We start from the raw sequence: 21137 nt of genomic DNA on the forward strand, positions 1-21137 counted from the left end.
AATTTTAGGGGAAAGTGTTTAGGCACAACAGTTAAGTGTCTGCTTGGGATATCTTCATCCACTGTCACAGGACCTGGTTTAACTCCTGGCTGCCCTGCTTCCATTTCATGCTTCCTGTAAATTACAGCCTATGAGGCAGCGGAAGATGGGCAAAGAATATTTACATTGAAGCTGAAACTTGACTTGAAGTTGATGCTTCCATCAGCTGCACAGAGAGGTGGTTCTGGCCCGATCTACCCTACCAGGCCCTGGGCATGACAGACCCTTAAGAAAGTATAGGTTTTATGAAGACTCCCAGACCTTCACCACAAACTATTAATACGAGCAACAAGGACTATATCCCAACTGCCAAGGAGGACACAGGGAATTGGATGCCCTCGGAGGCCGAGTACTCTGAGGTCACCCACCCCCAACCGGAGCTTCCACAGGGGATGGAAGAAGTCCAAACACTACCGTGCAGAAACCAACGTCATCGGAAAGACAACCAGAAGCCCTGAGCAGTCCGCAGAAACAGAAGAACAATAAACGTCCTTCAGGACCAGGGAGGAGAGCTTTCTCTGGTCCGAGCCTGGTTCCACCTCTGGACCCCCACCCTCCCTCTCAATGACCATTGGGATCGCTTCGAAAACCCCTCATAGCAAACAAACAATCATACAAACTAAAAAAAAACTAACATAAATAGACAAACAACAAAAAGTACAGCTTGGAATCTGACAGGAAAGAGCTGGCGTGGATTGGCTCATGCCTCGCTGGGTGGGACACAAAGATTAGTCACTCCTCACCATGGTGTTGAGGATTTTCCTACACCCCCCCCCAAAAAAATGTTCTGTACCTTAATTGTCGACAAATGTCTTGTTAGAGTTACAAGCCAGTCTAGATTATCCTAAAATCTGCCAAGATCAGCAAAATTATACTTCATCACAACAAATGGCTAAATACTGAAATGAGATAGACACGAGACAGCTGAATGGTACCTTATAGCCATTTTAAGGTATATAGCAGCCAGTCCGGTCCTGTATATAAACTAAAATTGAAATGTCAATGAGCTAATCATAGGTTGTGGTTAAGAACTTGCTTTTTTTTTTTTAACATACTGGTTACTCAAAACCATGTCAATTCCATAATGTTGCAAATTGCTGTTGATGTTATATTGGGACTCTTAATTGACTGGGATGATATTCTACCAGCTCTAACTTCGGACCAGAAATGGTCTCCCCAAGAAACTGTTCAACCCATCTGGACAATAAGTAGCTGGACTCTATGCTTGGTATACGTCTGCAAGGAAAGAATCTTGATTGAATTTGAACTGTAATACTGCATCAAGGTGGAGGAATCCACCGGGGGGAGGGGCATGGGGAGGGGTGGGGGGATTCCCAGAGCCTATGAAACTGTCACATAATGCAAAATAATTAATAAAAAAAAGGAAAGTATAGGTTTTGTTGAGTACCATGCACTTATTTTTGTTGCAGGTTGGATATCCAGGTACACAGCCTGCTGAGAGTGAGTGGGACATGTGTTTTCAAATACACACATGAAAATGTTATTGGTTACATAATTAGGATAGATTTAGTAAAGTAATTTTAAAATCAATGTTACAGTTACTGGTTTGAGATAGATAAAAACTAAGATATCTCTAAGACCAATTATGTGAAGAACTATAAGGACATTGTATATTCAACTACTGACTTTTGAGTACCTGTAGTGTGGATGGGAAATCAATGAGGAAAAAGTTCTTTGTCAAAGGTGCTTACTTTCTCCTCCTGATACCTGTGGAAGGTAAAAAAAATAAATTAATTCATAATATGTGAAGTATTGCAAAATATGAAGCAGGGTGAGGAAGGAATGGTTGCAGCTCCAGGTGATGGGTTACACTTCTTTAAAGGCAAAGAAATCTTCTCTTGCTAAGGGATTCTCGACAAAGAACATCAGCATTTGTTCCAGAAGTGCACTTCGATGTGTTGTCCTTACAATATTTCGAACTGAGAGCAGTGCTACTAATTCCAAGATTTTGGTAGATACTCAACTATGAATTTCTAAAATTTGTTCTACTTTCAGAAAACTTATTTTCAATTTGAGTAGCCCACCTCTTCTTTTTAATTTACTGTATTTTCAAAATGTGTTTTAAAGGTTGGCCTTTGAAATTCTGGAATTTACCACTTAAGGTGATATTTTTGTAGTTCTCAATATAGTTTTTTTCCCCTTTCTAGTGTATGTATTGTAGACAATGATTAGTTTTACTCAGTAAGTCAGCCAAAGAATGCAGGTAATAAAAAACTTTTAAAAAGGTTCTTAAACTACATGTATAAAATATTTGGGTTGTTTTTCAAATTTCCTTTTCTGGAAGTTTTTACTAGTCAAAATTTTATATACTTTTGCTATTGGTTTCTCAGTTTTTATTATAACCCAAATAAATGCAAATGACAAAAAAGTCCAGATAGAACAAAAGATTGTAAATGAAATAAATGCTTCCTCTACCATTCAGTACCATTCCCAGTTTTATTTCCTCAGGGAAAACCACTATACAAAAGGCACTAATTCTTTCTTTTTCTAGATTTTTTTATTGGAAAGCCAGATATACAGAGTGGAGATACAGAGAGAAAGATTTCCCCTTTCCCAAGTGGCCATAACACCCAGAGCTAAGCTGATCCAAAGCCAAAAACCAGGAGCTTCTTCCGGGTCTCCCATGCAGGTGCAGGGTCCCGAGATTTTGGGCCATCCCCTACTGCCTTCCCAGGCCACAAGCAGGTTGCTGGATGGGAGGTGACGCAGCTGGGACATGAATAAGCATCCATATAGGTTAACAGAGCATGCAAAACGAGGATTTAGCCTCTAGGCTTTCGTGCCAGGCCACTAAAAGGTTAATATTTTTAATTCATATGGTAGTTATTAGAATAAAGATGTATTTCCTCTCTTATTTGTTTACTAACTTTAAATGCTTTGAAAGTGACAGATTTGAGATATATTACCACCCACCTCTCCTAACCTCCAGTGTTTGTTAGTTATTTATATCAGGTATAGTCTGTCCTGAAACTAGAATTATGCCTTTAGCAACATTTTTTTAAAGATTCATTTTATCTTTATTGAAAGTCAGATATACAGAGAGGAGGAGAGACAGAGAGGAAGATCTTCCATCCAATGGTTCACTCCCCAAGCCTCCACAACAGAGCCAATCTGAAGCCAAGCGCCTGGAGTTTCTTCCCGGTCTCCCACACAGGCGCAGGGTGCCAAGGCCTTGGTCTGTCCTCGACTGCTTTCCAGGCCACAAGCAGGGAGCCAGATGGGAAGCAGGGCTGCTGGGATTAGAACCAGTGACCATATGGGATCCTACCTAGCACATACAAGGTGTGGATTTTAGCCGCTAGGCGACTGCGCCAGGCCTCTTTAATATCATTTTAAAGTCTTTCTTTTGAAACTGAAATCCTACCAACAGCATTTGTAATGCCTCAATTATGGCAGTATTCACATGTTATTTCCATGGAGAAAGAATTTTGCACTGAGGTCATTAAAAGTTGCCCCCAACCCAGGTAGATTGTAGATAATAACTGTATGGTATATTTCTATAATATCAACAGAAGAAAGGATTTCGAGTATTTTTACCTTAAAAATATTAAATGTTTGAAGAAATGTTTATTCTAATTGGACATTATATGATATACGTATATATACATTTAGGATATGCATATGCATAGAAACCTCATTTTAGCTCATGAAAAGGTACAATTCTATGTGTCAGTTAAAATAAAACATTTTAGTCTTTTTCTATTTTCTTGTATTTCTCAGTCACTGTCAATCGATATGTGTTCGATGTCCCATAAAGACCTTGCTCTTCTTTTGTTTTTCTGGAAAAACCTAGTAATTAAAACTATGTATTAATGTTTGATATATAGTAATATGAAATATATACAATGTGTTTAGTCAGCATTGAGATCCTGAACTTCCTATGAGAATAATTAGTAATTCATATTAATATAAAGTTCTAATTTCAAACTATATTTCTCCTCAGGACTTTTTTTCATTGTTCTTCATCATTTAAGGTTACTGATAAAAAAATCTGCCTGATTATGTTCTTTGGTAGATAATCATTCCTTTCACTTGTTCATTTTTTGACTTCCCTTTTATCATTTCATTTCAAAATTTTACTAGGATACATCTGAGTCTTTTAATCCTTCTTGTTAACTCTCAGTAGAATTTTGCATCTAAGTAGTTTGTTTCTTAAATTCTCTCCATTTTCCTGTGAGTTAAATACTGAAACATCCTCCTGTATTCACCTCTTTCAAATATTCTATCGTTTTCTATTTTGTTTCGCATGCTTCCGCTTGTTCTTCACAGACATCCATCTGATTAATTGTCCTATTCAATTGTATAGATAGGCCAGTATATTTTGACGTTATATTGTCATTGATAATTCGTCTTTGTATCTGATTCTTGTTTTAGGAATGACTCTCTGGAGATGCTAATTTGAGTGTAAATTTGCATATGTTACTTGTGTGTTTGTATCCCCAAAGATCAGTTTTTCTGTTTATTTTCTAGACTTTGTTTAAAAAAAAAGTTGTACATCCATATTTCAAAGAGATTTACTCTGTTCATCCAGGGTTGAGGACTTTTCTCTGCGAAGGGCAGTTTGGATATTTATAACATCATAGGAGTTAAAATGCTATTAACTTGGGCCCAGCGGAGTGGCCTCGCCTTGAACACCCCGGGATCCCATGTGGGTGCCAGTTCTAATCCCGGCAGCTCCACTTCCCGTCCAGCTCCCTGCTTGTGGCCTGGGAAAGCAGTTGAGGACTGCCCAAAGCTTTGGGACCCTGCACCCGTGTGGGATATCCTAAAAGAGGTTCCTGGTTCCCGGCTTTGGATCGGCGCGCACCAGCCCGTTGCAGCTCACTTGGGGAGTGAAACATCGGATGGAAGATCTTCCTCTCTGTCTCTCCTCCTCTCTGTATATCCGGCTTTCCAATAATAATAAATCTTTTTTAAAAAATGCTATTAACTTAAAAATTAGCCTTTTGGGGCCCGGCGCAGTGGCCTAGTGGCTAAAGTCCTCACCTTGAATACGCCAAGATGCCTCCCATATGGCCGCCGGTTCTAATCCCAGCGGCTCTGCTTCCCATCCAGCTCCCTGCTTGTAGCCTGGAAAAGCAGTTGAGGACAGCCTAAAGCCTTGGCACTCTGTACCCACATGGGAGACCAGGAAGAAATTCCTGGCTTCTGGCTTCGGATCTGTACAGCACAGGCCATTGTGGTCACTTGGGGAGTGAATCATCAGATGGAAGATCTTCCTCTCTGTCTCGCCTCCTCTCTGTATATCTGACTTTGCAATAAAAAAATTAAATAAATCTTTTTAAAAATTAGCCTGTTATATAATTGTTTTGGATTTCCTGTTCTGCCTGTGATTGCCTTGCCATTACCAGACAGCATGATTCCACTGGCCTTTCATGGCCCCTGGACAGATTCCTGAGACAGATGTTATGAGATTACTCTAAAATGTCTTAGTTCTGTTTTCCCCATAGACCACTCATCTCCACACAGGGGGGTGGCCTCTATGTCCATCTAGCTGGATGCAAGTAGGAGGCAATTGGACTTCTCATTAGCGGCTATAGACGTGAGCTGCCAGGCAGGGACCCTGCAGTTACCCAACTTAAGGAAGACTTAACAACAGGGAATGAAGCCCTCAAGTTTCACGGCTTGGTAGATGTGACGTTTCCTCCCCAGCTGTTGTTCCTTTCTGCATGTCCTATCAGTGTTTTAAATTCTTTTGGCCCAAGTTCAGTTTCAAAATGTTTTAATATGCATTTATATTTGTAAGCAGAGATGCACACTGCATTGTATCTTCACATCTGTATATGACAGTCTCTACTACACAGTTACTGTGTATCCCCTTACGTGAAAAGCCATGAAACGAAATCAACAACAGAGAAAAATAGAAAATTCACAACAACATGAAGTTAAATAACATGCTACTGAAAGACCAATGTGTTGCTGAAGAAATGAAAAAGAATATCAAAGACCTTTTCAAAGTAAACAATGCTATTGTGTGACCTATGAGTCAGTGAAAAATTAATGAGAAAAACAAAATTTTTTGAATGCATGAAAATGAAAGCAAAAATATCTCCACTTACAAATCAAAACTGGACTCCCAATGAAACTGTTGAATATATGTTGACAATAGGATGCTGGACTCTGCCAGTGTCTATGCCTTTCAATGTCAAGATACACTTAAATAGTGAAATAATGGACTTAATGACTAATTGTGAAGGACTATACTGTTATTGTGATGTGTGGGAAATCAGTGGGGAGGGATAGGGTTTTGGGGTTGGGGAAGGGAAATTCTAGAGCCTATGCTGTACCATGAAATAATAAAAGAAAAAATTAAAAAATAAGAAAAGTACAATAAAATGAGCAAAGTACTAAATAAATAATTAAATAATCCACTGGGGGAAAAATAAATTTATGTATGCAGTATTTCTTGTCTTGGCAACATTTTAGGTGTTTAACACAAAATCTATCCACATAAATTTAGAAAATAAACTTCAAAAGCTATAAATACATTGAAATTTAAGATGTTATAAATGTTCGGTACCTGACAATAAGCTATATAAGCTGTCAACGTGAAATCTCAAATCCAGACCAATTACTCTGTCACTTATTTTCAATTGGAATTGATAAGACTGATCTGCTTCTACTGAACTAAATTCTCAGAAACTTTAAAAATATGTACAATATAAAATGTGAACAAATTTCTTTAAAATATTTCTTATATTTGCTCATTGACATATTCTTGGTGTATTATTATTATTAGCTTACAAAAGAATAATTTGCATCAGTTAGAATTATATACCAGAGTGGATATTTAGCCTTGTGGTAAAGATGGAACTTAAGGTACTCACATCCCACATCAGCATGTTTAGATTTGATGCCAAGCTTCAGCTCCAGACTCTAGACTTCAGAAGGCAGCAGGGGTGGCACTTTTCATCAGGCTCTTGTTCTGCATGAGGCAGACCCAGGAATTTCCAGCTCCTGGCTTCATCCCAAGCCAGCCATGACATTTGCAGGCATTTGAGGAGTAAACCAGTGGATAGGAGTGTGTATCTCCACCCTAGCCCTGTTCCTCTGTCTCTGCATCACAAAAAAAAAAAAAAAAAAAAAAAAAAAACCCAGAACATTAAGCTTGTATGCCAACTACAAGTACAGGCCCAGATGCTGTACAAATCTCTGTTAGTGACCATAGTAACACATGCTTAACTCTGTGAATTAGCTTTCTTGTATTACAAGTAAAATGCCTGACAGGACCTGTATACAGAGGAAGAAAAATCTATTTTGCCCCAGTTTGGGAGGTTTGTCATCCAGGATCATGTGGTCCAATTAGTAGAGCAGCCAGAAGTGGCAGTGAACGGCAGAAGAAGGATTACAGGTCAAGCCAGGAATCCAAGGAAATATTCCTCATCAGTGTCTGTGTGCTGTCTTCGAATGTCACCACAGTGAATCACAGGGGCTCCATGCTAACAACCTAATCCAGCTAATCACTTGCCAAGGTCACACCTTCAGATACTGTAATTGGGTTACCTTCTATCCCTAGCACATTAACGTGGAACTCCGGGGCCCAAGCCTCTGGACGTAAGGGTCTTTGGGGACACCCAAACTATTAGAAAAACACTAATACTCTTAAGCTAGCATTATCAAGATTGCCTTCGCTCATTTGCATTGGGGTATATGGAATAGCAAAAGGAGGCAATGTTCTTATAATGTAAATTGGAATCTCTGAGCTATTTCTTTTTAAACAGTACACTGGATTCGATTTCGCTTTCCTTTCCCTGAAGATGTATATTTCCCTTTCCAGCTAACTGAATACCTTCAATAGATCCTGCCTTCTTGTCCAGTGTTTTCTGATCCTTAGGACAACAGATTCATAGTGCCTGAGAGGGGACGGTGATACCCAAATAATATCCAATTTGAATTCTAGAGTGCTGTCATAATGTTGCATTCTTTGTCACAGCATTCAAGGTCAAGCTACTGACAATTATTAAGAGACAGAACAAGTGACTGCTGAACCCTCGAGGATACATGATATGATAGATAATCATTTTTTGCTGTACTAATAATAGCGCTGACATCATATGGTTGTGATAAATTTAAATCAAGATTATGCAACTTAAAAAGCCTAGGCTGATACCTAGTGGGTACTAAGGAGTCTGTGCTGGTGTCATTTGCTATGATAGCATCCAGTAAAGAACTGTCAATATGAAGTATTCATAGTTAGAACTGATGGGCCTTTGCTTTTAAAAGCTCCAGTGTCTTTCCTTTCGTGTTGAGCAGTGTCGTGTCTGGTATCACAGTGGTAGTTTAGCTTTGCAGCACGTCCTCAACCTCATCACTATTGATATTTTGGGCTCGATGATGTCTTGTTGTAGAGGGACTGCTGTGCATGGTAGGATGTTGAGCAGTATCCCCGTATCCTACTCACTGTCATCCAGGAGCTGTCCCCTCTCCAGCTGTGACATTGGAAGAATGGCTCCTGGGGAAGACAGGATCATCGTTGTTTTATAGCAGTAACAATGTGTGTGTTTTTATTTTTAGTGGACTGTCTTATTTCCTTCTCTGAACTTAATTTCTGTCGCTGGTGCTGTCTTTCCTGCTAGCATCACATAGGTAAACACTTTCTTTTTCTTGTAAACTCAAATATAGAAATGAGAATTTAACTGGAATTAAATGAAAAGTTTTATTTAGATTAATAAATGAGGTTCGCATAGTGACATTGCAAGTTAATCCACTACCTGCGACATTGACATCCCATAGGGGTCCAGGTTCAAATCCCAGCTACCCCACTTCTAGCTCCTGATACTGCACCTGGGAATGCAGTGAAGGATGGTTCGAGTGCTTAGGTCCTTCCTTCCTCCATCCATGTAGGAGACCTGGAAGAAGCCCTGGACTCTTGACTTTGGCCTGACATAGCCCCCTCCAGTACAGCCATTTGAGGAGTGAGCCAATGCTTGGAAGATTCTTTTTCTCTTTCTCTTTTTCTGTTTCTCTTTTGCTTTCTATGTGTGTATATGTGTGTCTGTATTTGTCTCTGTAACTCTTTCAAATAAAAATACAGAATAAATATTTTTAAAATAAAATGAATTAATTAATAAGTACTGTATTGGAGGGGAGAATGGGAGTTGTTCCACAGAACTCATCCAACAGTTTACCAATAGAATGTCCTTGAGGCTGACTTCTGCTTCTTAGGTTTGTTGTTGGTTAAGAGAATTGCAGATGTATTCCATTGAGGAAAGTGGTATGTTCCCACACTGTTGCAAAACATTGTATTAATCATTTTCAAAGAACTGCTTCTATTTGTGGTTACTGCAAAAATAATGGCCTGCAGGTCATCTATTTATGATGAAGTTAAGTCCTCTATTGAAGTACTTTAACTTTTGACGAAAGAAATTATTTTTTAAAAGCCTCTAGACAGTAATTGTTTTAACTCTAAGTGTAAACACTAAGTGATTACATAGTAAGCTTGGAGTACAGTTAGTTTTTATTATCAATAAATATTGATTGTTTTGGATGAATAGTGGATGAATGATTGAATTTATAATCATCAAATATAACCTTGTAGTTAGTAGTTTCCTAGTTAGATTTATTATGAAGTCATCGTATGCCACTGTTAAAACATAGGGTGTGGGATTGCCCGGCGGCGTGGCCTAGCGGCTAAAGTCCTCGCCTTGAAAGCCCCGGGATCCCATATGGGCGCCGGTTCTAATCCCGGCAGCTCCACTTCCCATCCAGCTCCCTGCTTGTGGCCTGGGAAAGCAGTTGAGGACGGCCCAATACATTGGGACACTGCACCAGCGTGGGAGACCTGGAAGAGGTTCCAGGTTCCCAGCTTCGGATCGGCGCAGCATTGGCCCGTTGCGGCTCACTTGGGGAGTGAATCATCAGATGGAAGATCTTCCTCTCTGTCTCTCCTCCTCTGTGTATATCTGGCTGTAATAAAATGATTAAATCTTTAAAAAAAAAACATAGGGTTAGGAAAAATAAAAAGCTGTTTAATTGTTTAACCGTATAAAAACAATCCTCAGGACTATTTGAATTGCTAGTGAATTTGAACGTTATTTTCTTATGTTCATTTTGGATAAGGAGACCACAAAATTGGTTGACTAGGTACACATGTAAAAAGATTGATTAGACTGTCGATGCCTGAAGTCTGAACAAAGCAGTGCTCTTCATTTGCTATATCAATGACTATCAGAAGGGCTTTTTTTCCCCTCTGTTTTTCCTTCTCCTCCTTCTGCAAGTCTGAAAAATTAATTGCAGAAAAGAGGAAACACTTAGACAAGTGAAATTCCACAGTTCATTTTTCTACATTTAAAAGAAACCATCTTAAAGTAACCAATCTATTAACATTGTTCCCAACAACCTGTAAAGTATTTTATATCATGGTCTAGCAAACATACCTTAACACAAACGCTGTAGTATTTACTACAACAAATAGAGGAAAAGATACTGTGTAATTTAAGCTTTCCACACTCTGATCAAAACAGTTACTTAATACAATGGTAATGCCAGTAGGACAGAGGAGTTTCACTTCATCCTAGAATGCTCTTAAAATGTGTGCCAAAAGATTGAAAATCACAAACACTAAAAACTTATTTATTCAGAAAACTCATGGGAAAAATAAGTGGAATTCTCTAGTGGCTTTTTCATTTGAACTATTGTGCTTGGAAATTTCCATACTAATTCTAAGCTGAGAAGTTAAAGATTGCATTAGATAGTTTCTAATTCATTGATAAGAAGAGTGGTATCCTGATAAGCGATTAATGCCTATCTATCTGAAAATTGATGAATAAGTTCTAATTTATACCACTTTCCCATTTCTGTGGTGTAAACACTGGGCCAGTTTCCAACCGTGATATGGCCTTACTGGAATGCAAGACACACGGTTAGACTGCATTTTCATCAGTAGACACAAATAATCTCCAGAGTCCAAGCAGTAACAAAGTACCTAAATAGTTTCAAAACTGTGAGTTTGGGGTACTTAATTATCCTTGTTCTTAGCATAATTTGTTTTAACACAGTTTTCGTAAGTTCAACTTTTAGGAATAGCTCTGCTTAACATCCGGTGCACAGAATTTCTGAACGTTAACCATCAGCTAAGCCAGCTCATTGGCGTTTTGGCTTTGATGCACAGATTTTCTAAAGGATTAATAAATACTTGAAACATGTTTCCCAAGTACTTCAGAGTGATTTTCCTGCAGTATTAGCACATATTTATTCACTTCTGTAGTCTTTAGTTTGTAAAACTAGAGCTAGAACTTATTAAGTTGTTAATACCTCTTGGGTACCCGACTCCCTCGGCAATGTGAAACAGGCCTGGTAAACCAAAAGGAAGCTCAGTTACTCCTGCTGGTATCATCCAAGTGATCACTGAATTTAAAATACCTCTCACTGAATTGAGAAAATCTTAACCTGCATGAGCAGCCTGGGAGAATTAATAAAAGACTCCTCTCTGGCTGCCTGTGCATTCCCTTATCAGAATCCCACAGAAGCTAAGGGCACTCCTAGCCCAGAAGACCTTCCAATTTAGCTCATATTGTGTTGTTCTCTCTTCTTTTAGATTTATTTTAAAGGCACAGGTACAGAGAGAGACAAAGAGGGAAAAACAGAGTGACTTTCCATCTGCTGATTGACATCTCAAACGGCTACAATGGCCAGAGCTGAGCGAAAAAGAAACCAGGAGACAGAAGCATCCTCTGGCTCTCCCACAGGGGTGCAGGGCTCCAAGAACTTGGGCCATCCTCTGCTGCTTTCCCAGGCACATTAGCACGGAAATGGATTCCAAGTAGAGCAGTTAGGACTCCAGCCAGTGCCCATGTGGAATGCTGGTACCATAGTGGCAGCTTTACCCACTAGGCCACAGCACTGTCCCGTGGGTTATTCTCTCTAAAAACACCTCCACCAAGGAAGGTGCTTTTCATAGAACAGTGAAAAAGTGAGATGAGAGCATATATTGCTTCTTACTTGCCACCCCCTCAATCTAATAAGGATAGATTTTGAGTGCTCCCATGAGCTCAAATCTGTAATTTGCTCTTGGTGCCCAATACATTCACTACCTACTTTACTATTAAATGTCTTTTCAGACATTTCCAAGGACCTTTGCCTTTCTTGCTTTATTTAATGACTTGGTTCTGATCTTCATATGATTAAATTTATTCTAGCTTTTTGACACTAAGGAACACCCAATATTTCTTGAAATGTTTTCGTGTTTACTTGGTCACTCAACAAGTATCTATTGAGGTCTCTCCTATGACAGGCGTTTTATTACAGTGGAAATTCAACCATTAATAAAGAAAAAGAGATCATTATTGACTTGTAGGATCCATTTTACCTGAGAAAGGCAGAACATAAACCAAGCCATCAAATTAAGGAAAAAGATACATGTTTCTCCATAGAGTAAAGCCAATGAGGTAACTTTTGAATTGAGACCTCAGAGATGAGCAAAAGCCACATCATGATGTAACATAGTGTTGCAGACAAAGGCCAGGAGAAGCCCAGAAGAATTCAGGAACACAGCTAGCCAGTGGGGGAGTGAGAAGCCCACGAGGACAGATGGGTAGGTTAGAGTGATCGGGTGCTTTGTTCTGCAAGGCCGTGACGGTCCTCCTTCAGGGGCACCTTCCCTCTGTCATCCTCTGTGGTTGGCCCCAGGCCCTGGTCTGTATGACACTCCCCAAGAATCTGTTAGTTCCTCTGTAATCAGGTGATTTATCCGTCAGAATTCCTTCTCTGTGGTTCTTCCATCAAGCTCTGTCAACCCTTACATACCAATCCTTGTATACGTTTCAGTTTTCATAGTAGATAGATGCTTCTTTAAACAAGGAAACTTCTTTAGTTCCTTTGGTGAGAAGGCAGCTTGGGTGCTATTGTTTTTGCTTTGCTGCATTTGCTTGAGCGTGATTTTAGGGTCTTTGGCATAGAAAAATATGAATGTTTTTTTTTGGCTGTTTAGTGGAAGGAGTGAATATATATTTAACATGCTGCCCTAGCAAATTATAAACGAACTATTGCTTGAAATTTGACTCATAATTAAATCTTTGTACGAAACAACACAAGAGAGGCACAAGGAGGTAATGTTTAAGACATTAAAATCTAACTCAGGACTGCTGAGACAGACTCCCAACTTGCCTACGTAACTGTGACCTTGGGCAAGTTACTTGACATTTAATGCATTTTTTCCCGTCCCTGTGGAATGGAGATGATTCTGTGTATCTCTTGAATCACTTTTCAGGATGAATAAGTTCATATATGTAAAACATCTGAAAATATAATTGCAATTCTATCGCTAGAGCTATTGGCTATCCTTCACTTATTGAATGACTGAAAAACATTCTAGCATGTATTGGTAGCTGTTTACAAATGGAGTATAACTGTGTTCACTTTCATGTGAAATAACCTTTGTTTAATTTGGCAAATTTGAGAATTTTCTCCAAAGCCACTTTACTTCAAGTAAAATAATCATCTCCAAAAAACCAAGCACTTGCCCAAAAAAGAAGAAAGAAGATCATTGTCTTTCTTCGTTTACTCGTTTACTTGATTTGCAGTTAGAACTACTGTTGACCACACTAAAAGAGGAGGAGACAGAATGTTCCCATTTTTCTTTTAAGCAAATTGTTGGGGAACCCTTCACTTTACATCCCACGCTTTGGAATATTTCCAAAGAACAAACCAACAGGAAAATGAGTCTCTTAGAAGCAGAGGGCATCAAGGGAGCAAGGACCATCCTTGCTGGGCCAACCTGAAGAGTTAGGAAGCATCTGTGCAGCCATGAGACTTTTTCCCAGAGAAGCAAGAGCTTGCTGTTGTGTCTTGGCACAAGGGCCACACAACCACCACCCTGTCCTAATGCATCCATTGATGAGATCAGGTTCAATAGGAATACAGTGAACCTGAGTAGGTGTTGTGCATTGTTGTAGCCTTTGTTTTAGCTCTTTTTATCTATTGAAGAAGATCATAGTACCCTGAGACTGAAATACTTTTAAATATACTGGGAACATGGCAGATTAGTGACTCAAAGGCAATTCGTTGGTGTCTCAGTGGCTTCACCAGTTTGGTTATATGACAGTCCCAGCAGCTATCTGCTAAAGCAGGTTTTGCTGTTTGTCCCCTCTTTGTGAACTTTTAGGAAATTATGAGATATCAAAATTGAGAAATTCTAGAATGTCGAAGTCCCTTGACTGCAACAGAAATCCTGGAAATTGGTATTTGTATTCTCTAATTTCCAAGATAATAGCTAATGGCAAGAATAGTATAAATGAACTGAGAAAAGACTAAAAAATTAAATTATGTTCTATGGTTGAAGTCTTATGACTTAAGCACACAGGGAACAGATATTTTGTGATTAGTGTTTATTAAAGTTCTTCGTTTACCAACTCAGTGTTTGTTGTATTTATTTGTAAATAATGTTGCAGTTTTGGGTTCTTAAAAACATTCCACATCTCTGTTATTTTGTAAAATTGTCCTGAGTGAGCTGGCACAAGCAGATTTTAAGCAGTGATATTAGGCCTGTGAAGGTTCTTTATAGTTTTTATTTCCTCTGACAAATAATGGCATTTAGTATCGGTTATATTAGTCTCTGATTTCAAGCTGAATGACTTAAAACAAATAGTGACTTTATTTGTGAGACTGAATTAAATGATAAATTGTCAAAACATGGCTTTTAAAAGAATACATTCTTTAATGTCTTACTTTTGCATTGGACTTTTCCACTAGTGTCTGTGTCACTTAGATTAGTAGAGCTGTAAGGCTTTACTATGTATAGGTATCATAGATCTAAAATTAAAAATTAAATAAATGTAATTAATTCAATTTGAAAGTTTTACCTTCTGCCTAAGAACAATGATGATACATTGCTAGAGATTATTTTTGAGGTGAAATGCCTACAGAAAATTGCAGCCAGGTGATGTTGTCTTCTTCTTTTATCAGTTTACTTCTACTGTAGACATGATTAGCCACATAGAGTCACTTTGCCTAATTTATACTTTTAATATAAATCAGATATGTATGTGTGTTTTTAGGCTTGTTTTTTTTTACTAACTATTGTGTTTCTTTTTTTGACGTTTTTTTATTATTATATTTGGGACAATCTTTACATAGTTGATTAGGGTTAAAAAGGTTCAAGGGTTATAGGAAAGTGGGTAAGACTATTATTTCCATATTGTTTCCTTCATGTTTAAAGGGGGGCATTAAGGGAGAAGGCCCACCCAATTTCCCACCCTCCCCAGGTCCCGAATGTAGGGCAAGCTCCAAGGTTCTTGCTCAAGTGGTTTTGATAGTTCACCAGTTATGAATCGCTGCCATTCTTGCCACTCCAAGCACTATGAGGTCTTTGAAGAATCCACTGATCGACACAGTCCATCATAGAGTCTCTGTTTGCCCTATATTTCGCTGCCAACATATAGCTGAGATGGTTGATTGACCCGTTCTGTCTTTTGTATTTTCTTGGTTAGGGTTCTGAGTCCAGCATTTCAATTGGGGAGATCTTCAAAGAAACTTTGTCTGAGGTGTTCTCAGACCAGATTCTTGTATGTACTAGCAAGTACAGGGCCCAGCACAGTCCATTGCCCTGATCAGCTGGTGGTTGCAATTGCTGGGCTGGTTGTGTTTTCAGCCCCGACTTCCACTGGAACCAATGGGTGTTGCAGTCCAGCCTGGTTCTGCCCAGCACATACTTGGCCCTCGCATAAACCAGTGGCAGTTGCAGCTGCAGCCTAGTTGGAGCAACCCACAATAACCCCCACCAGGCCGGCTGCCTACCCTGGTTTGCCAGTATGTGTAGCAGTAGTCCAGTCTGTCCCACATCCCATTCAGTTCTCGTACATGTCAATGGGTATTAAAGCTTTGTTCCCTCTAACCAGTTCCACTATGCAACCCACACAGATGCTGTTGGGTATCTGTCTAGCCACCCTAGCCCCTGTCCTAGTTTTCATGCCCAAGAGGGAGGAGCCCACTATTTCCCTCCCAAGACTCTCCCACTCCCGGATTGTGCACTCTCCAGGTAGTTCTGTGGTATGACTTGACAGAATTAGCCCCCAGTGCCAGCTTCTGCCAGCTGATGCTGTGGCTAAGCCCAAACAACCCACACCCACTCTAATTTTGTTTGCACCAGTAGGAATAATCAGCCCAGCCTGGCTTTTCCCTTATCTAGTCCACATGAGGTGCACAGGTGTTGTAGCCCTGCTTGGTCTGGTCTGTCCCCATCCCAGCTCATGCTCTCCAGTGGGAGTAGCAGTCCAGCAAGGGAAATACCCACCCATAATTACCCTGCTGGCTCCACCCACTCCACTTCTGGTTCTCACATGTGCTGATTGGGTGCTGTGGTCACATCCAGTACAGGCAACCTCACCTTTGCATTCCGTGTTGTGCACTAGTTCTTGTTGCAACAGAACCCGGTTCAACCCACCCTGTTCTGGTGCTTGGATTTCCTAGTGAATGATGAGAACTGATTCAGCCTGGTCTTCCCCTGACCCATGCCAAGTGTATGCCAGTGGGTAATTTTCCATGGCCTGTTGTGGTCTGTTTCCTATCATGTTTCTTGCGCTTACCTGCTGGGTCTGTGTCCTGCCAGAGGAGTTGCCCAGGCTCCTCCATCAGAACCTCTCCCAATGCCAGATTTTGCGCATACCAGTGGGTCCATGAGCCAGCCCTACTCAGTTCATCTCCTGTCCTAGCAGTGATAGTGGCTTTTCCTGACTGGCCTTCAACCCAAACTGGTCCTTGCTGTTGGATGTTTCAGCCCAACCATGGCTCATCCATACCCACATATGGCTCATATATGGCTCAGTAGGGGTTGAGACCTTGCCTAGTTCATCCCACATCTACCCTGGTCCTCCAGGATACCAGAGGGTGTTGGAGTCTGACCTGGCTCGCTGCATCCAATCCCAGTCCACACTTGTGCCAAGGAAGACTACAACTGTTTCCTGACCAGAACGCAGCCCCCATTCCAGCCCATGCGCCCCTTGGTGGGAACCTCCACCCAACTAGGGTTGTCCCCTTAGCTCCCTAACGGGGCCTGTTCCCAGCCTTTATCACGCGCCTGCTAGTGGTTGCTCTGACTCAGCTTGGCTCAGCCCCTCACCTGTCACGACCTCTGCCTTAGACACTATGGCTTAGTGTCCCTGGCTCATGCAGACCAGTAGGTGCAAGAGCCTAGCTCGGCATGACCTGTGCTCCATCCTGGTCTCTAGTTTCACTTGTTGGCTAAGGTTTGCTCAGTCCTGCCCGGTCCACCCTGTTCCATTACCAACTGACACATTAGCCAGCTGTTGGAGCTACTTTGCCCTGCTTATCCAACCCCCAGGTCTGGACCACATGTTCACCAGCGGGAGCTATGACTCACCAAGGGAGTTTCCCAAGTTCCTCTGCTTAATCCACTCCCAGACCCAGTTCTCACACATGGTATTGGGTTTAGGCCAGGTTCTGGTGAAGTCTGGCCTCCCTTTTGGCCTTGTATGAGCTGGTGAACGTTGCAGCCTGGCCCACCCCACATCCTATTCAGGATGCACATTTGGGTGCTGCCTTGACCAGTCCAGACTGTTGCGGGTTCCTTTGCCTGTGATTGATGGCAGACTCCTTGGTCACACCTAGCTTAGTCCATCACCACCCCAACCCTCAAGCTAACCAGCGGGGTTAGAATTTCCACAGGTTTTGGCCCACACATCCCTCACAGAATCTACCCCCAGATGGTTCTTGAATGCTAGTTAATGTAATGGCCCTGGTTAATGTGACCCTTCTCCTGATCCTTCATCATGTCAGGTAACAGGATATGATTCTGCTGGACAAGCCCCGAGCCATTGCTTTTGAATGGACTGGATTTGGTGGTCAGCATTGTTCAGTGATTATACGTTTTTCAAAGGAAGAGTTATTGTCATTGGAAATCTTTATGATTGATTCACGTCCTAGAAGCTCCGTGAGTTCAACCTGGAGCTACATAAGCGGCGATTCAAAGGACCAAAATCCTGGAGCTGCCCGGTCAGGCAGCCAGCAGGCGGAGCCTGGCACCAAATGGCGCACTAGCCGCCCGGGGACAGCTCACCATGTGCACGTGGTGGCTGGCATCTGGGATCCAGGCATGAGACTGGATCCTGAGACCCACCAGCAGCTGGGAGGCTGCTGGAAGTTTAAACTCCCAGGCCCAAGGTCGCACCGCTCCTCAATCCCATTCACCACCCAATGAGGGCGGCAGGTGGGCCCCGGACCTGCCCAGTCATGGAGACCCCCCCCCCTTGGTGTACTCACCCCAAAGGGAGCGGCCCCCGGAGCCCAGGCAGGCCCGGGGACAGCTCACCATGTGCACGTGGCAGCTAGCATCTGGGATCCAGTCATGAGACACCCTGTCCTGAGACCCTAACTATTGTATTTCTAAGAGTTGTCTATGATGCCTGGATAATATTTCATTGTAGAATCATTTATCTGTTGTTGGTTAACATTCAGGCTAATTCTGATTTTGGAATGCTAACAAAATCACTGAATAATAACTAATGTTCATAATTATAAATCTGGCTCATTAAAAAAAGATTGACTTGGATTCCATATATTCAAATGTAGATATATAGAAAGGTTATTTTCATTGGGATTTATCAAAATACGATTTTTTGAATAGTTAAGGAAATAAATTTTGACACAAGAAAATCCACACATACAGCATATCCTCCTGAAAGGATGGAAAGCAGTTACGAAGCTGTACATCAGTAGATTTTTTCCAGATGCATTTGCGAAAGTTATGACAGGATTACAAGTCTTGAAACCTTCAGCAGAAGGAATATAAATCCAGTCATACCAAAGTCATAGTCTATTGATTACAACAGATAAAGCTTTGTGCAAAATAATAGGGGATTATACTATGTTGAATATTAGACTGGCCAAAAAAAAATGAGTGTAAAGGCATGGAAGGCAAATGGGGGCGAATAAAAGAATGAATAATTCATTCACTCACATATGGCCAGGTATTTACTAGGCCATATTTAGGTCTTAGAACCCAGGCATACAGAATGAGTGAATGGAGCTCATGCTTGTGAGGAAGCCCTTCATTACAGAGACAGTCACATTAGACGAGCCTTTCCTTACACACAGTGAGTGGATTGAGCCATTGCAGAGGAATCCATGCTGGACAATAAAAGAGAGCTGCCTCCTGGAGAAGGGCAGGGAAGGCTTTTGAAACAATGGGAAGTGTCAGCCTAGTTGGAATTTGCTGTGGAGACAGAGGGAAAGGCCCATTCCAGAATACAGAAATGTTGTTGGTATTCCTAATCACAAATACTTTGAATGCATGGGTAGCAGTGGTAAAGGATTGTTTGAGAAAGTCAGCATCAATACACAGCAGCACGGGCTAGTATTGTGATATTGTGAGTTAAGTCACCACTATCAGTTCATGTCCAGGCTGCTCCACATTGATCCATTGCTGTGCTAATGTGCCTGAGAAACCAGAGGAAGATGGCCTGAATGCTTCGGCCCCTGATACCCGCATCTGCTGTCTTAGCTCTTGTATTAGATGACTGCTTAGTCTCCAGTTTTCAAGATAAATGAGTAGCAGAAGATAGGACCTACTGTAATTAGTTAATACAAGGAAACCAAAAGGAGAAAAGATTAAAGCAGTAGAAACAAAGCAAAGTGGACTGAATGATCATTTTAGAAATGTAAGAAGCATGATTACCATGAATGTTACCTTGAGTTAAATGTGGAAATCCAAAATAACTACCTAATAGATATAAATTCTTTTCCCCAAAGGAAGTGGTGCTTCCAACTCAATTTTTTCTAGCATGAATCTCCTCAATGTTGGTTGTGCAAAGCATACACTGCTAATGACTTAGCTCTTTTTCTTAGAAATGTGTAAAAGAAAAGCAAGGAGCAGAAAATTTCACGTTTCATTCCAGAGAGGAGGAGCAGATGGAAGAAAACATGCAATTCCCTGTTTATCGGAGTTCATCAGAACTGCTGTGCCTTCTCACTGTGTGAGATTAAATACAGTAGCCAAATCAGATTCCATTTTGTGCTAGCAAGCACAGCTCACCTGGAGATTTTGAGATCCTCACTGTCTTTGGAACATAGCAGTTCAATCCTGACAATGGGAACCTCTTCACATGTTTTTATGCTTTTTCATGTCAATTTAGAGAAGAAAAAATAATGATTTTAAAAGCACTTGCATGAACCATTCTGCGTAGACAAATAAGAAAAAATTTCCATGATATTAAAATATGATATTTTAGAACATTCCTGGTTTGCTCATTCTATTTGACTTGGTATATGTACTGATGTTATTCTAAGGCACCTGTAGATTTAAGGGTCCAAGTAAAACAACCACAAAAGAGCATGCCTATTACAGAAAGAACATGTTTTTCTGTAAGTGCATCTATTACATTTTCATAATAAAAACAAGATAGCTTTCTTTTGATTCCTTCATCTAACCTCCCAAAATACCAAAAATAGCTGAGTTCTGTGTTCACTACCATTCACACCTGGGAATGTTAAGTTGCACTGGTAACATTTAAAATTTTATTTGTTTTATTTTGTTTATTTGAGAGAGACCAGCAAAGAGCTCCCATCTTCTGGTTTACTCTCTCCAGTGCTGACCCCCGAAGGTCAGAGGTGGGGGGTAAAGAACTCAGTCCAGGTCTCCCATTTAGGTGGTAGGAACTCAGGCAATCTGACATGGGATAAGAGTATCTTAACCAGTAAGCTAAATGCATATGCCTCTTACCAGTAATTTTTTAAAAGATGCCTTTATTTAAAAGAGTAACAGAGAAAGAGCTCTCCCGTCTGCTGGTTCATTCCCCTGGCTTCAAGCCATGAGCCAAGACCTCCATCTTGGTCTTCCATGTGGCTGACAAGAACCAAGTCCGTAGACCATCACCAGCAGTCTTCCCAGGCACAATAATAGGAAGCTGGATCAGGAATAGAGCAGCCAGGACTCAAACTGGGGCTCTGTTTTGAGCTTAACCTACTGTGCCACAACTGTGGCCTTACCAGCAATGTTTATAGTGACCACATTTGTTCCCTATTTTCAGCTGAGAGCACAAGTTTAAAAACTTTCTCTGGCAGGGCCCAGCTCAGTAACATAGTGGCTAAAGTCATTTCCTTCCACGCACCAGGATCCCATATGGGTG

The 21137-nt window shown here is 40.9% G+C and overlaps 1 protein-coding gene and 1 long non-coding RNA gene across 7 annotated transcripts in view; one reads left to right on the forward strand and one right to left on the reverse strand.

The window, feature by feature from the left end:
• The window catches only part of CACNB2 (calcium voltage-gated channel auxiliary subunit beta 2), a 352771-nt gene that overhangs the window by 164095 nt on the left and 167539 nt on the right, over positions 1 to 21137 (forward strand). The gene's annotated exons all lie outside the window — the stretch shown is intronic.
• LOC131481254 (uncharacterized) overlaps positions 6889 to 21137 on the reverse strand; it is a 30786-nt gene continuing 16537 nt past the window's right edge. The window contains exons 2-3 of the long non-coding RNA XR_009246186.1: positions 8171 to 8512; positions 6889 to 7116 (exon numbers count right to left, since the gene is read on the reverse strand). This is a non-coding gene — a long non-coding RNA (uncharacterized LOC131481254). The remainder of the gene's footprint in view (positions 7117 to 8170; positions 8513 to 21137) is intronic.

Source organism: Ochotona princeps, chromosome 10, assembly GCF_030435755.1.
Source record: "Ochotona princeps isolate mOchPri1 chromosome 10, mOchPri1.hap1, whole genome shotgun sequence".
Lineage (NCBI taxonomy): Eukaryota > Metazoa > Chordata > Mammalia > Lagomorpha > Ochotonidae > Ochotona > Ochotona princeps.